The sequence below is a fragment of the Schistocerca gregaria genome, chromosome 8, assembly GCF_023897955.1.
Source record: "Schistocerca gregaria isolate iqSchGreg1 chromosome 8, iqSchGreg1.2, whole genome shotgun sequence".
Lineage (NCBI taxonomy): Eukaryota > Metazoa > Arthropoda > Insecta > Orthoptera > Acrididae > Schistocerca > Schistocerca gregaria.
Window position 1 is genome coordinate 380,821,190 of NC_064927.1, and position 13,986 is coordinate 380,835,175.

Genomic DNA, 13,986 nt, shown 5'->3' on the forward strand with positions numbered 1-13,986 from the left:
AGCAGCTATTTCAGATCATAGATTCTGAGGAATATTCATGTTATTATCTTTCTCACCCTCAGGATGCCACTAGCTCCTTTCTTGTGCTAACCTTACATATTTATCACAGTCCATCTTTCGTGTGTGGGGACGTCGACCAATTCGACTGAATAAAACGAACTGATTTGGAGTCCATCGAGTGTCGTCTTAAGTCTGTGTGTTTGGGTGTTGATATCGATTGCACTGGAATCTGCAGTACATACTGGTGTACTGATTTGAAAAGATCGGCAGTAAGGGAATCTCCCGATGCCAGTGCGACTGTGACTGCATCCTTGTGGGCACGAGTGTACTATTGTTATCGTCATTTCCACTTTCGTTTTGACTTTTTATTGTTCTATAGTCTGATATTTTAAATTGCACTGCCGGAAAATATTAGTAAGCGCTCTTACACTAGGGTTTCCAGTTCACTGAAGTTTTGTTGTTTCAACTGTGTGGAGTGCATGAAATGATTACATTTACAGATCAATAACACAAGCGGTTCTGAGGTTCCAAATATCGACCTATACTGTAACACCCATGCTAGTAGATGGTGTAGCCATGCTAGTAGATGGTGTAGCCATGCTAGTAGATGGTGTAGTCATGCTAGTAGATGGTATAGCCACCACGGGCTGCAATGCAGGTGCTGACTCCAGTATCCCTTCGATTGTACAGATGGTGAATACTGTCCTGGGATACTTAATGTGTCTCATCATATCCCACACGTGCTCGAATGGAGACAAGTCTGGAAACTGTGCTGGCCAGAATAATTCCTATCCGTCTTACAGAGCACGTTCAGTTCCACAGGCAGTGTGTGGACGAGCATTATCCTGGTGGAACAACACATCACCTAAGATGTGAACGACTCTAACAACATTCTGCACATACCGAGAACTGGTTAGAGTTCCCTCCAGAAACACCAAAAGTGAATGAGAGTTGTAGCTTATCACACCCCGTTCGTAAGGCCCGAGGAGGGGCCAGTGAGGCTTGGACTAATGTACTGTACGAGACATGCTCACCAAGTCCACGTCGTATGCGCAAAGAACCATCATTTGGATGCAGGAGATATCTGCATTCATGTCCCACTGCTAATAACCGTTCGCAACAGTTAGTGTTGATATGTCCGGGCTCACAAGCCCTCATATCTGTGGTGTGGTAGCCATATGATCTGTCATTGCTACGCTTACTACACGACGATCATGAGAGGGGTCTGTGGTGCGTGGACGTCCAGAACCTCGTCTACAGGTGTGAGAATGTTCACGCGACCACTGACACCACCTTCGTTGCACAACTGACGCAGCATGTCTTGTGAGGCAATTCTCAAAAAGGACCATCTCACCAGTGGGAGGGCCGCAATTCTACCCCTTTCAAATTCACTCAGTTGGTTGTAGGAAGCACGAGTACGTCTCTGTGGCCTGATTGACTCCTTGCTTCACACGTTTGCACCACACTGAGCCTTCTAGCTGTGAGCAGTCGATATTAAAGGGTAGACACATCTGACGCTCTGGTAGCTATGCCATACGACGTCTTTGCAGGTGTACTAATTTTTTTCCGGCATTGCATTTTCTTTAGATAAAGCTGTCGATGAGTAATGTCGTGTTCTGTGATCAGTTGACACAGATGTAGAGGTCCAGTGGGACAGAAATGAATCATCATCATCATCATCATCATTTAAGACTGATTATGCCTTTCAGCGTTCAGTCTGGAGCATAGCCCCCTTATAAAATTCCTCCATGATCCCCTATTCAGTGCTAACATTGGTGCCTCTTCTGATGTTAAACCTATTACTTCAAAATCATTCTTAACCGAATCCAGGTACCTTCTCCTTGGTCTACCCCGTCTCTTCCTACCCTCTACTGCTGAACCCATGAGTCTCTTGGGTAACCTTGCTTCTCCCATGCGTGTAACATGACCCCACCATCTAGGCCTGTTTATCCTGACTGCTACATCTATAGAGTTCATTCCCAGTATTTCTTTGATTTCCTCATTGTGGACACACTCCTGCCATTGTTCCCATCTACTAGTACCTGCAATCATCCTAGCTACTTTCATATCCGTAACCTCAACCTTGTTGATAAGGTAACCTGAATTCACCCAGCTTTCGCTCCCATACAACAAAGTTGGTCGAAAGATTGAATGGTGCACAGATAACTTAGTCTTGGTACTGACTTCCTTCTTGCAGAAGAGAGTAGATCGTAGTTGAGCGCTCACTGCATTAGCTTTGCTACACCTCGCTTCCAGTTCTTTCACTATGTTGCCATCCTGTAAGAATATGCATCCTAAGTACTTGAAACCGTCCACCTGTTCTAACTTTGTTCCTCCTATTTGGCACTCAGTCCGTTTATATTTCTTTCCCACTGACATTACTTTCGTTTTGGAGATGTTAATCTTCATACCATAGTCCTTACATTTCTGATCTAGCTCTGAAATATTACTTTGCAAACTTTCAATCGAATCTGCCATCACAGCTAAGTCATCCGCATATGCAAGACTGCTTATTTTGTGTTCACATATCTTGATCTCACCCAGCCAGTCTATTGTTTTCAAAATATGATCCATAAATAATATGAACAACGGTGGAGACAGTTTGCAGCCTTGTCTTACCCCTGAAACTACTCTGAACCATGAACTCAATTTACCGTCAACTCTAACTGCTGCCTGACTATCCATGTAAAGACCTTTAATTGCTTGCACAGAAATGAATAGACGATGAAAAGGTGTACAGCTTTATTGCGTGGAGCTTCAAGGGAGCACGGCGGTGGGCCGCCGGGCGGCCAGCCAGGCCTGTGCCTCCCTCCGCCGGCGGCAGCAGCATTCGGCGTCTATGGAGGGGTCCTTGGCGCGCAGCGGGCAGCAGCGCTCGTGGCGCTGGATGGCGGGCTGCGCGCGCTTCAGCTGCCCCTGCAGCGCCGCCTGGTGCTGCCGCCGGCACCACACCGTCAGCACCACCAGTAGCGCCGTCACGCCGCCCACGCACCACGCCACCGTCCCGACCCTGCGCAGATGCCAGCCCGGAAAGTGACAGCTCTCGCGTTACTCTTTGGCCTACAAAGGCGCTTCTGGTTATGGGTGTTCCTTGACCGCAGTTATTTACAAAACGTAGATGTTGCGAATTTAACCATCAAAAAATGTTCAAATTTGTGAGAAATCTTATGGGACTTAACTGCTAAGATCATCAGTCCCTAAGCTTACACACTACTTAACCTAAATTATCCTAATGACGAACACACACACCCATGCCCGAGGGAGGACTCGAACCTCCGCTAGGACCAGCCGCACAGTCCATGATTGCAGCGCCTGAGACCGCTCGGCTAATCCCGCACGGCATTCAAATGTGTGTGAAATCTTACAGGACTTAACTGCTAAGGTCATCAGTAACTAAGCTTACACACTACTTAACCTAAATGATCCTAAGGACAAACACACACACCCATGCCTGATGGAGGACTCGAACCTCCGCCGGCACCAGCCGATTTAATCATCGACGTTGCTACATCTATGCTGATAGCTTTGAAACATTGCAACATCGATATTAAAGATAAATCGTCACATTCGTTGTTGGCAAAAGAACAAGGTACTTCTCCATCTACGTCTACAAAAGAGGGTAAGTGAATAAATATTTGCAACCTAGTACCGGAGAACCCGGCGTTGCCAACGTATGTATTCATTCCTATCTTCTGTTAAACCATATCCTCCTTCCCCTTCTCTCTGTCAATCTCCTCCTCCCTCCTTTCTCTGCACAGCTTCTCCACTCTCTGTTCACCTGCTTCTGTCCCTTTCTCTGTCCATCTGCTCCTTCATCCACTGTCCATCTTCTCCTTTATCTCCTTCTTTCCCTCTATCTCCTCCTCACTACCTCTAAGGCAATCTTCTCCTCCCTCATCTCTCTACCCATCTACTCCTCTCCCTCTCTCTGCCCATCTCTTCCTATCCCTCTTTCCACTCCTCTCTTGCTCCCCTTTCTCTGCCCATCTCCTCATCTCCCCTCTCTCTGTCCATCTTCTACTCTTACCTTTCTCTCCATCTTCTCCTCACTTTCTCTCTGCCATCTCTTCTGTCCTCCTGTCTGTATCCATCTCCTCCTTCTCCACTCATTGTTTGTCACTTTCTGTTCATCTCCTCACCCTCTCTCTCCAGCCGGCCAGAGTGGCCGGGCAGTTCTAGGTGCTACACTCTGGAACTGCGTGACCACTACGGTCGCAGGTTCGAATTTTGCCTCGGGCATGGATGTGTGTGATGTCCTTACGTTAGTTAGGTTTAAGTAATTCTAAGTTCTAGGGGACTGATGACCTTAGCAGTTAAATCTCACAGTTCTCAGAGCCATTTGAACCCAGACTCTCTCTCCATCATCTCCTCTACCCTTCTTCTGTCCACTCCCTCCTCCCCCCTCTCTCCATCTCCTTCCCTTCTTTCTGTCAATCTCTTCTCTCCCCCTCTCTCTGTCTATCCCCTCCTCTTACGTTTCTGTCCATTCCCTCCTCCACCTTATCTGTGTCTATCTCCTCCATCCCACTCTATGTACGTCTCCTCCACCTGCTTCTCTCTTCATGGTATGATCGCCTCTTCAGTAAAAGATTGCTGATTCTTATCCCACAGTATTTCTTTCCAGACAGTAAGCAACAAGTGTACTAGGTTTGGTTGAAATCGATCCAAAAGATTTGGGAAGAGCTTTTTGCCCGTCACTTCGCCCGCATATGCACATGTCACAACTATTTAGCATATTTAACACGTATTTCTATACATGTTTGAGCCGGAACCCTAAAGAATTTTGCCCTGCAGTTTCGTTTTCACGCGGCTCAATATTTATGACGTCATATCTCCCGAAATGTGTGTCGTACAGTGATGTAAAGTTGCAGTTACATCCAGGATATATGGATCTAGGGCATATGGATATTATCTGCAAAATTCGTTTCGAATTGAATTAGTAGCAAAGAAGTAATAAACTAAAAATTCGTCCTGATGTAGCAATTTTACTACGTGAACAGTAAAACTGTAATAAGTTACAAACTTTTTTTCATTATTTTGTGTTTTGTATTGTGGAGGCGTGGGATGGGGGGAGATGTCAGCAAGAGAAAATCTCTTAAACGTTTGAAATTTTGTGTAAAGTTGGAAGTCACTATGTGCTCTCATTCTAAAAAACTGGATGGATAAAGTCGCAATTTGAACGTCGTGAGCTACGCTACTCTTGCACCCCCCGGCCCCCTGCTCCCCCATTCCCACACCCCTTTGAGAGGTATGAGGTTATTTCCCCCACAGTGCTTCTTTCCAGAAAGCAAGTGGTATGTGTAGTAAGTTTGGTTAGAATCCATAGAGTGGTTTAGGAGGAGATGTGGAACATACATAGATGTATACGTACATATGAGGGTTTGTAGAATGTTTTGTTTAAAAAGTTTTGAGTTTTCCCATAATGAATTCGGACGCATTAAATCAGCACACCTTGGCACATACATACATTAACTTCCATAAAGCGTATTGATGATAACAAGAGTACAAAAATTTTATTGATACCATATATGAACGTGGTCAGCCTGCTTTTCAGTGCATTTGCCCTAGCGTTGCACAAGCTTTCCAATACACTCAGGATAAAAAGGTTGTTGGTTGCGCAGTAAACTACGTAAGCATCCCTTCCTTCACTTGTTCTACATCTACATATACATGGATACCCTGCGAATCACATTTAAGTGCTTGGCAGAGGATTCATCGAACCACCTTCACAATTCTCTATTATTCCAATCTCGTATAGCGCGGAAAGAATGAACACCTGTATCTTTCCGTACGAGCTCTGATTTCCCTTATTTTATCGTGGTGTTCGTTCCACCCTGTGTAGGTCGGTGTCAACAAAATATTTTCGCATTCGGAGGAGAAAGCTGGTGATTGAAATTTCGTGAGAATTCGTTGATCGGGGTTCACTCAACAGTCTCTTAAAGCATCTTTAAGCGGGCCAAATAGATGGTAGTCCGACGGACGAGATCTGTGCTGTATGCACGATGCTCCAACACCCCGAAGAACAGCGTCTGAAGAGTGTGAGCGGCGGTACGTGAACGCACACTGTCATGCAAAGAAAGATCGCCTTCCGACAATCGACCTCTGAATTTATTGCCAATGCAGGATTCAATAGCATTTCACAGCAACATTCACTGGTTACTGTTGGCCCCTTTTCTAGGTAATGTTCCAAAAAGAAAGTTAGCATCACATTTCCTGACGTCTGCATTGCTGTTTGACTGGCGATTTCAAGGTTTTTCCATTCCAGCCCCAGACATTTGCTCTCGTGTTCTTTGATGAGTTGTTTTGGAATCCATCTCGCACAGATTTTGTGAAGGTTGAGCCTGTTATGCACGTTTTGATATGCAGAACCACGCCTAATCTGCATACAGTTTGCCGGACTTGTTCAATATTGGGATCAGTTGTGGCTGTAGTTGGCCGCACCGCTCTTTCCTCATCCTGCACGCTCGTTGGGTAACTTTTGAACTGTTCAGTACACTGGTAAACACTTCACTGACATCAAACGTTGTGTCTGTATTGTACCTAAAGTCTTCTATGAACTACCAATTCCTGGTATAATCCCAGACAACAAAATAATTTACAGAACGCTGTTCTTTTATGGTGTAATCAGTGAGTGGCGCGGCCAACTTAACGTCGCAACAGTGGAAGGCGTACTGATGTGGAACGTTGCAGCTCACCACAGACAAAAGACAACGATGCACTTTACCGGCTGGTGGGAACACAAAACCGAAGAGATTGTATTATCGTCATACATACTCCGTAGGCCACCAGAGGGTTCATACGGAAGGGATGCCTTTATCACTACCAGTCATTCCCCTTCTATTCCACTCGCAAATGGACCAAGGGAAAAATGACTGTTAATTTCTGTTATCTTGACTTCGCGGTACTTGCACGGAATGTACGTTGGCGGCAACAAATTGTTTCTACAGTCAGCTGCTAATGCCTGTTCTCTAAATTATCTCAATATAGCTTTCGTGAAAGGAATGCAGTGTTCCCTCCAGAGAGTCCCATTGAGTTCACGAAGCATTAACGTAATACTCACATGTTGATCGAACCTTCCGGTTACACAATTTCTAGCTTTAATCCGACTTGTTGGGAATCTAGAACACTCAAGCAGTACTCAAGAGTTGCTCGCACGAGTTTTCTAAGAGCGGTTTCCTTTTTAGATTACGTGAACTTTTCCAAAATTCTACCAATAAACCGAATCCGACAATCCGCCTTTGCTACTATTGTCCTTATGTGATCGGTCCTTTCCATATCGGTTTACAACGTTACGTACAATTCGAACAAAACAGTGCTGTTTTCCCTACTCAACTGCAACGGTCCTATCACATTTCACTGGCCGCGCGGGGTAGCCACGCGGTGTAAGGCGCCTTGCCACGGTTCGCGCAGCTGTCCCCAACGGAGATTCGAGTCCTCTCTCGGGCATGAGTGTGTGTGTTGTCCTTAGTGTAGGTTAGTTTGATTTAGATTAAGTAGTGTGTAAGCCTAGTGCCCGATAACCTCAGCAGTTTCGTCGCATAGGAACTTACCACAAATTTAACTACGGCGAAGTCATTGATGACAGTGCCACTGAAGCAGAGTTATTAAACATGATTTTCCGAAACTCATTCACCAAAGAAGACGACGTAAATATTCCTGAATTCCAATCAAGAACAACAGCCAATATGAGAAACTGAAATAGATATCCTCGGCGTCGCTAAATAGCTTATATCACTTAATAAAATCAAGGCTTCCGGTCCAGATTGTATACCAGTCAGGTTCCTCTCAGAGTATGCTGATACAATAGCTCCATATTTAGCAATTATATACAACCGCTCGCTAGCAGAAAGATCCGTACCTAAAGACTGGAAAATTGCTCAAGTCACACCAACACCCAAAAAGGGAAATAAGAGTAATCCGTTGAATTACAGGCCCATATCACTAACGTCGATTTGCAGTAGAGTTTTACAACATATACTGTATTCGAACATTATGAAGTACCTCGAAAAAAACGATTTATTGACACGTAGTCAGAACGGATTCAGAAAATATTGTTATTGCGAAACACAACTAGCTCTTTATTCTCATGAAGTAATGAGTGCTATCGACAGGGGATGTCAAATTGATTCAATTTTTTGGATTTCTAGAAGACTTTCGACACAGTTTCTCACAAGCGCCTTCTAACCAAACTGCGTGCCTGCGGAGTACCGCCTCAGTTGTGCGAATGTATTCGTGATTTCCTGTCAGAAATTTCACAGCTCGTAGTAATACACGGAATATCATCGAGTAAAATAGAAATAATATCCGGCGTTCGCCAAGGAAGTGTTATAGGCCCTCTATTGTTCCTGATCTATATTAACGACACGGGAGACGATCTCAGTAGCCGTCTTAGATTGTTTGCAGATGATGCTGTTATTTACCGTCTTGTAAAGTCATCAGATGACCAAAATTAATTGCAAAATGATTTAGATAAGATATCTGTGAGGTACGAAAAGTGGCAATTGACCCTGAATAAAGAATACTAAAAGAAATCCACTAAATTTCGATTACGCGATAAGTCACACAAATGTAAAGGCTGTAAATTCAACTAAATACTTAGGGATTACAATTGCAAATACCCTAAATTGGGGCGATGACATAGATAATGTTGTGGGCAGACCCAACCAAAGACTGTGATTCACTGGCAGAACACTGAGAAGGTACAACAGGTCTACTAAAGAGACTGCTTATACCACGCTTGTCCGCCCTATTCTGGAGTATTGCAGTGCGGTGTGGGATCCGTATCAGGTGGGACTGACGGATGATATTGAAAAAGTTCAAAGAAGGGTGGCTCGTTTTGTATAATCGCGAAATAGGGGAGATAGTGCCACAGACATGATACGTGAATTGGATTGGCAATCATTAAAACAAAGGCGTTTTTCGTTGCGACGGGATCTTCTCCTGATAGGGAAAACATTCTGTTGGCAACCACCTGCATGGGGAGAAATGATCATCACGATAAAATAAGAGAAATCAGGGCTCGCACAGAAAAATTTAAGTGCCCGTTTTTCCTGTGCGCCTTTAGAGAGTGGAACGGAAGATGACAGCTTGAAGGTGTTTCATTAAGGGCTCTGCCAGGCACTTTATTGTGAATAACAGAGTAATCAGGTAGATGTAGATGTTAAAAAGAAAAGCATTTCGCTGGGACACTCCTAATGATACACTTGTCTCTTAAGGACTCTTGCCGCTCAGGACAACATACATATCACTTAAGAAGTCTTCCAGCAACTTACATTTCTGGGTACCTATCTCATAAGCTCGGACCTTCGTTAACAGTCTGCAGCGTGGCACTATATCAAACACTTTCTGGAAATCTAGAAACATAGAACCTGCCTGTTGCACTTCATCCATGGTTCGCAGAATATCATGCAAGGAAAGAGCAAGCTGACTTTCACGCGAGCTATCCTTTCTAAATCGGTGCTGATTTGTGGACAGAATCTTTCCTGTCTCAAGGAAATTTATTGCATTCTATCTTACAATATGCTCACGAATTCTGCAGCAAACTGGTGTTAAGGATATTGATTTATCAGTTCTTACCACTCTTAATATTTCCTTCATCATTTAAACGAATCTTTTTCTGAACATGTCTCATAATAACACGAGTGTAACACATTTATATTTTTTTCAACATATTGGGCAGGAATAGTGACTGCTGTTGTAGCCAAGCATGGAGACATGTTTTTCATTGTTCATTCAGTTCATGCTTTCGTGGAGTTAAGTAGTGTGAGAATACGTTGATGCGTTACGGAAAAACAAAGAAACCAAATGTGATTTGTAGAGTGAACGTTGTAAAATAGCACAAGAAAATAATAATTTTCAGACTGGAACAGTTCATAGATTTAAGAAATATAAAACATGAAAAGAAACTAAACTGAAGCTTTATAAAACAATTTCTGTTCTTATAGAATTATATGAAAGGCAGTCGTGGTTATTCTGGTGAAAAGACGGAAGGAGAATTAAGTCAGCTGAGACAAGAGCTGCATATTTTCGATTTATACACTACTGGCCATAAAAACTGCTATACGACGAAGATGACGTGCTACAGGCGCGAAATTTAACCGACAGGAAGAAGTTGCTGTGATATGCAAATGATTAGCTTTTCTGAGCAATCACACAAGGTTGGCGCCGGTGGCGATACCTACAATGTGCTGACATGAGGGAAGTTTCAAACCGATTTCTGATACACAAACAGCAGTTGACCGGCGTTGCCTGGTGAAACGTTGTTGTCATACCTCGTGTAAGGAGGAGAGATGCGTACCATCCCGTTTCCGACTTTGATAAAGGTCCGATTGTAGCCTATCGCGATTGCGGTTTATTGTATCGCGACATTGCTGCTCGCACTGGTCGACCCCTGCGAAACCCTACATTTCAGCAGGATATTGCACGACGGCATGTTGCAGGTTCTGTAAGGGCCTTTCTGGATACAGAAAATGTTCGATTGCTGCCCTGGCCAGCACATTCTCCATTCTCTCACCAACTGAAAACGTCTGGTAAATGGTGGTCGAGCAACTGGCTCGTCACAATACGCCAGTCACTACTCTTGATGAACTGTGGTATCGTGTTGAAGCTGCATGGGCAGCTGTACCTGTACACGCCATCCAAGCTCTGTTTGACTCAATGCCCAGGCGTATCAAGGCTGTTATTACGGCCAGAGGTGATTGTTCTGGGTACTGATTTCTCAGGATCTATGCACCCAAACTGCTTGAAAATGTAATCATATGTGAGTTCTAGTATAATATATTTGTCCAATGAATACCCGTTTATCATCTGCATTTCTTTTTGGTGTAGAAATTTTGATGGCCAGTAGTGTATAATGTTACAAACACTGGTCAGAGGCCCTGCTGACTATGCGCTGCTTGTCTTGTGCAGGGTTCCTCCAGGTGTCTTCAGTCTCCAGGGCTCCCAGTTCCTTTGCCAGGTCGCCCATTCAGCGCTGCCTTGATCGTCCTAGGGGGCGCCCGATGTTTGATTTCCCCTCAGATGCTTACTTCGCCTTTCTTTCTTCTGGCATACGGGCTACACGACTTCCGTAACGGTTTCTTTTGTTCTTCATCTGTAGTAATGTTGGGTGCTGCGTCAAAAGGTAAATCTCCTAATTGCCCCTCTTCCATTCTTCTTTATCTAAGATTTGTCCTGATATCTTCCTCGTTACTTTATTAATAGTTTTGCTACTTTCCGTTTTTTCAATGCTCCAGGTTTCTAACCGTGCTTGATTGCTGTGATGTATTCTCATTTTTGTGTTCACTGACACGGATATCTGAGGTAACCGCCTTCCTGAGGAAATACATGCGTTTCATTCCCACTGCTATTCTTTTTTCTTTCTTTCTTTTTTTTTGACGTCCATTTATATGTTGCTGTTGCTAGTAAATCCATATCAAAAATATTTGAACTGGTGAACTCTCTTGAGCCTCGCGTTTTCGTTTGCGTTGGAAAGTAAACCGATTTTTTCTTCGGGGTCTACAGTAGAGTTCCGCAGCACATGTCGATAGTCCGTTTGTCTGAGTAGATTAGTTTTCCACTGACTTAAGTATGTGTAGGTACTGTGATTGTTGTGTGCGAATGTGAGCCGAGTTGACGGTACTTCGCTCTCAGTTCCAGGTTACACAGCTTGAAGCTGCAGTGGATGGGCATCACTGTGGGAATCCAACGGACGTCCAGCACGTCCGAGTCCTCCGATCGGTCCTCACCACTGGCCAGCCCAGTTACTGCTCACACTGAGGTTGACCCCTCACCTGTGGTCGAGTGGGAGGTCGCTTCAGGGCGTGGCAGACAGCGGATGGCTTCCCAGGGGCCGCACGTAAGGCCTCCCCGATTAGTCTGACAAACAGGTACCAGGTGCTGTCTGCCATGTGGTCATAGGTGTTCGAGCAGCACCTTTTTTTAGGATAGGTAGGACAGAACCAAGTCAAGTTCTGAGAGAAGTAAAGATTGAAACAAACCGTCAGTTTGATAAAGAAATCAAACAGCATAATCCTGGCACATTGGATCAGCGAACACAGCTATTGGTTAAAAATTTACAGCAATCAGCAGAAATTTTGTTTCCACCCGATTTCATCTCGGTAAATATGAAATGCAAACTATCTTTAGTGCATCAAAATATTCGAGGGCTCAGAAGTAAAATTAATGAACTTCTTATGTGCATTGATGAATTAGAGTCACTGAACCCAGTAGATATAATATGCCTCTCTGAACACCATGTGACCATTGCTATAGATAAGTTAAACCTTACATAATTTACGTTAGACTCCTACTTCGGTAGACGAAAGATGGAGAAAATAGGAGTTGCCACATTTGTTAAAAACAATTTTAAATTTAAGAATACTGACATTAATAAATTTTGCTTAGAGCAGCACTTTGAAGCATGTGCAACAGATATAGAATTTCATAATAGGTCCTTTATAATAGTAGCGATATACAGAACACCTTCAGGAAATTTATAGACGGTCTTGAAGATTTATTACCTCATCTAAAATTTTAAAAAAAAACAAAGAACTAGTGGTTGCTGGTGATTTCATGTGAGCTTAGTCATATCTTACGTTATTTGTGTAATCAATCACTTGTCACAGGAACATTTCCGGACTGGCTTAAATATGCTGAAGTTATACCTCTCCACAAGAAAGGGGACAAAGAAATGCTGTCAAATTACCAACCGATCTCACTTTTGGATGCTTTTTCAAAAATCTTTGAAAAGGTTATGTTGAGGCGTCTACTTAAGCACCTTAGTGAAAATAACGTACCGTCAGTCACAGCTTGGGTTTCTTAAGGGTTCTGATATTGGCAAAGCTATTTACACTTATAGTGAAAATGTCCTTAATTCATTGGACAACAGATTAGAGGCAACTGGCACATTCTGTGACTTGCCAAAAGCGTTTGACTGTGTGAATCACAGCATTCTTTTAAGTAAATTAAAATATTATGGCGTCACTGGTAGTGCTGCGAAGTGGTTTCAGTCATATCTTACTAATAGAAAACAAAGAGTGTCATTATGTAACACTTCAGCAGTAGGCAATCAGACATCATCTGGTTGGGAAGAAATTACATGTGGTGTTCTTCAAGGTTCCATACTAGGTCCACTACTGTTTCTTATGTATATTAGTGACCTGTCGTCTGTTACATTACCAGATGCCAAGTTTGTCTTATTTGCATGTGATACAAACATTGCAATAAATAGTAAATCAAATATAAATTTAGAAAGGGCAGCTAATCAAATTTTTACTGACATTAATAAGTGGTTCATAGCCAATTCACTGTCATTAAACTTTGAAAAGACCCACTATATGCAGTTCAGAACTTCCAAGAGATTTCCTTCTGGTGTGTGTATAAAATATGATAACATGGAAATAGGAGAAGTTGAAAGTGTAAAATTCTTGGGCTTGCAACTTGACAATAAATTCAGTTGCGAGCAACGTACTAACGAACTGCTAAAGCGCCTAAACAAGTCTGTGTTTGCAATGTGAATGATGTCAGACATAGGACATATAAATATAAAAAAACTGGCATTTTCACTCCATTATGTCATATGGTATCATATTTTGGTGTAATTCCACAAACAGAGAAAAAAATTTTTGTGTACAGAAGCGTATAATAAGAGTAATGAGTAGTGTAAACCCAAGAACATCATGTCAAAACGTATTCAAAGAATTGGGCATATTAACCACAGCCTCTCAGTATATTTATTACATAATGAAGTTTGTTATAAATAATACATTTCTTTTTCCAACTAACTGCTTGGTACACAGTATCAATTCTAGGAATAAGAACAATATAGATAAAGATTTAAAATCACTTACTCTTGCCCAGAAAGGAGTCCAGTACTCAGCAACGCATATTTTCAATAAGTTACCAGGAACCATTAAGAGTTTAATTTCAGACAAGGCACAATTTAAACATAATTTAAAAGAATTTTCGGTGGCCAACTCCTTCTATTCCATCCATGAGTTTCTCAAC

General features: G+C 42.9%; 1 long non-coding RNA gene across 1 annotated transcript in view; it reads right to left on the minus strand.

The window, feature by feature from the left end:
• Positions 1-2,807: 2,807 nt before the first annotated feature.
• Positions 2,808-13,986, minus strand: part of LOC126285440 (uncharacterized) — a 39,859-nt gene continuing 28,680 nt past the window's right edge. The window contains exon 3 of the long non-coding RNA XR_007551654.1: positions 2,808-3,010. This is a non-coding gene — a long non-coding RNA (uncharacterized LOC126285440). The remainder of the gene's footprint in view (positions 3,011-13,986) is intronic.